The sequence below is a fragment of the Salvelinus sp. IW2-2015 genome, unplaced genomic scaffold (assembly GCF_002910315.2).
Source record: "Salvelinus sp. IW2-2015 unplaced genomic scaffold, ASM291031v2 Un_scaffold4696, whole genome shotgun sequence".
Lineage (NCBI taxonomy): Eukaryota > Metazoa > Chordata > Actinopteri > Salmoniformes > Salmonidae > Salvelinus > Salvelinus sp. IW2-2015.
In genome coordinates, this window is record NW_019945965.1 from 23,078 (window position 1) to 26,589 (window position 3,512).

At 36.0% G+C, this 3,512-nt stretch overlaps 1 non-coding gene across 1 annotated transcript; it reads left to right on the top strand.

Moving 5' to 3' along the window:
• Positions 1-3,417: 3,417 nt before the first annotated feature.
• trnah-gug (transfer RNA histidin (anticodon GUG)) lies at positions 3,418-3,489 on the top strand. The gene has a single exon. It is a non-coding gene; the product is annotated as a tRNA-His (tRNA).
• Positions 3,490-3,512: the final 23 nt, after the last annotated feature.

Below are 3,512 nucleotides of genomic sequence, written 5' to 3' on the forward strand. Positions count from 1 at the left end.
GTCTGCAGTAACAGGTCTGTGTTTACAATACAGCCACTACAACACGAGGGTTCAGTCTGCAGAACAGGTCTGTGTTTACAATACAGCCCACTACAACATGAGGTTCAGTCTGCCAGTAACAGGTCTGTGTTTACAATACAGCCACTACAACACGAGGTTCAGTCTGCAGTAACAGGTCTGTGTTACAATACAGCACTACAACACCGAGTTCAGTCGCAGTAACAGTCCGTGTTTACAATACAGCCACTACAACATGAGTTCAGTCTGCAGTAACAGGTCTGTGTTTACAATACAGCCACTACAACACGCAGGTTCAGTCTGCCAGTAACAGGTCCGTGTTTACAATACAACCACTACAACATGAGGTTCAGTCTGCAAGAACAGGTATTTGTTTACAATACAGCCACTACAAACATGAGGTTCAGTCTGCATAGAAGTCCGTGTTTACAATACAGCCACTACAACATGAGGTTCAGTCTGCAGTAACAGGTCCGTGTTTACAATACAGCCACTACAAACATGAGGTTCAGTCTGCAGTAACAGGTCCGTGTTTACAATACAGCCACTACAACATGAGGTTCAGTCTGCAGTAACAGGTCGTTTTTACAATACAGCCACTACAACATTGAGTCCAGTCTGCATAAAGTCTGGTTACAAACACCACTATATTAACACCATGTCCATAATGCTATGTTTCTATATTTAACAACCATGTCGCTTCATAATGCTATGTTTCTATATTAATACCTATGTTCTCTATGAGGCTATGTTTTCTATATTAACACCATGTCCCATAAAGGCTATGTTTCTATATTAACACCCATGTCTCCCAATAATGCTATGTTTCTTATATTAACACCATGTCCCATATGTATGTTCTATATTACCATTCATAGCTATGTTCTATATTAACACCATGTCCATAAGGCTATGTTTCTATATTAACACATGTCCCATATAATGCTAGTTTCTAATAAACACCATGTCCCAAATGCTATGTTTTCTATATTAACACCATGCCATAATGCTATGTTTCTATATAACACCATGTCCCATACATAGCTATGTTTCTATATTAACACCATGTCCCATAATGCTATGTTTTCTATATTAATACCATGTCTCATGAGGCTATGTTTCTATATTAACACCATGTCCATAAGACTATGTTCTATATAACACCCATGTCCCATAAGCTATGTTGTCGTATTAACACATGTCCCATAAGGCTATGTTTCTATATTAACACCATGTCTCATAAGGCTATGTTTCTATATTAACACCATGTCCCATAATGCTATGTTTCTATATAACACCATGATCCCATAATGCTATGTTCTATATTAATACCATGTCTCAATGCTATGTTTCTATATAACACCATGTCCCATAAGCTATGTTTCTATATTAACACCATGTCCCATAATGCTATGTTTCTATATTAATACCATGTCTCATTGAGGCTATGTTTCTATATTACACCATGTCCCATAAGCTATGTTTCTATATAACACATGTCTCATAAGCGATGTTTCATTATAACCCATGCCATAGCTATGTTCTGTATTAACACATGTCCCATAATGCTATGTTCTATATTAACACCATGTCCCATAAGGCTATGTTTCATATTAGACACCATGCCCATAATGCTATGTTCTATATTAATTAACCCATGTCCATAAGGCTATGTTTCTATATAACACCATGTCCCATAATGCTATGTTTCATATTAACACCATGTCCCATAATGCTATGTTTCTATATTAAACCATGTCTCATAAGCTATGTTTCTATATTAACCACCAGTCCCATAAGCTATGTTCATATTAACACCATGTCCATAAGTATTTTTATATTAACACCATGTCCCATAATGCTATGTTTCATATTAACACCATGTCCCATAATGCTATGTTTCTATATTAAACCATGTCCATAAGCTAGTTTCTATATTAACACATTCCCATAATGCTATTCTATATTAACACCATGTGCCCATAAATGCTATGTTTCTAGTAACACCAGTCCCATAATGCTATGTTCTAAGCATAACAACCATGTCTCTTACTATGTTATAAGTCAATGCTAGTTTCTATAATTTAACAATCTCCTCTCTTGTTGCACCATGTCCCATAATGCTATGTTTCTATATTAATACCATGTCTCATAAGGCTATGTTTCTATATGAACACCATGTCCCATAAGGCTATGTTTCTATATGAACACCATGTCCCATAATGCTATGTTTCTATATTAATACCATGTCCCCATGTTTCTATATTAACACCATGTCCCCATAAGGCTATGTTTCTATATTAATACCATGTCCTAATACCAGTTATATTAATACTAGTTATTCGCACATTGATGAAATCACAAATTGTTTTATTTGGTCGCTGGGACAAATGTATTTATTTTATTTTACCTTTATTTAACTAGGCAAGTCAGTTAAGAACAAATTCTTATTTTATTTTTGACAAATAAAACAACACATTTCAGTTGTCTCTGTTTCGTGCTCCAATAAATATGATAATTTATGATAATTTATGATAATTTATGCCATAAACCTTTTATTTGATGACTGGTTTGTATTAATCCTAGTTTTCCTTCTCTTCCAGGCCTCATGCTCCCATTGCATTTCTAGCTGCACATCTCCTCCAGAACAAGTCTCAATATGAGGACTGCATCTAACACCTCTGAAGAAACGACACTGGTGGATTTATAATATATATATATCTATATATAGTGTAGGTGTATCAGCTGGTGTGTACTGATTCCCTTTTATTTTATATGATACATTTTTGTTGAACAAACTTTTTTGTTTGTTTCTGTAATTGACTACATGTTCTGGAGCGTTTCCTCCGCCATATAAACACATGCCTTATATCAAAAGTCTGATATTTTTGAGCGACATTCTGTATTCTTAAAACAACCACGTATCACAATCATTGTAATGAAAACTTCAATAAAGCAACTATCGGCTAAATCTATTGCTAGTGAGAAAATACAATCACATCAAGTGCTATGATGCCTATGATACACCAAATACATGGTTTTATTTCCGTTGTACAGTATGCATATATTTTTTTAAGTACGTAGTTGACAGTGGTGTGAATACCTGTCGGTTTCATGTTGTTAGTGTTGCTAACTATGGTAACTTTACATAAACTGCCGCTGCAGCCATAGTAACAGAAATTACAAATCCTAAATACATTCTGTGGATTATTCCATGTGGCCTGGTTTCGTTTAGAAGAAGTCCCCAAAGTGCACGTACGGTTTGCATTGGGCAAAATCATCCTTGTACCATGATTTAATATCAGCATGATATATGATGTTATTGTCTTCATCGAAATTCGGTTCAGACGAGTTCTATTCGGGGAATATCTCCCAAATGAGTTTAAGCCCTGGTAGCTCGCCGTGATCGTATAGTGGTTAGTACTCTGCGTTGTGGCCGCAGCAACCCCGGTTCGAATCCGGGTCACGGCATTGCGATACACAATGTCACGGCA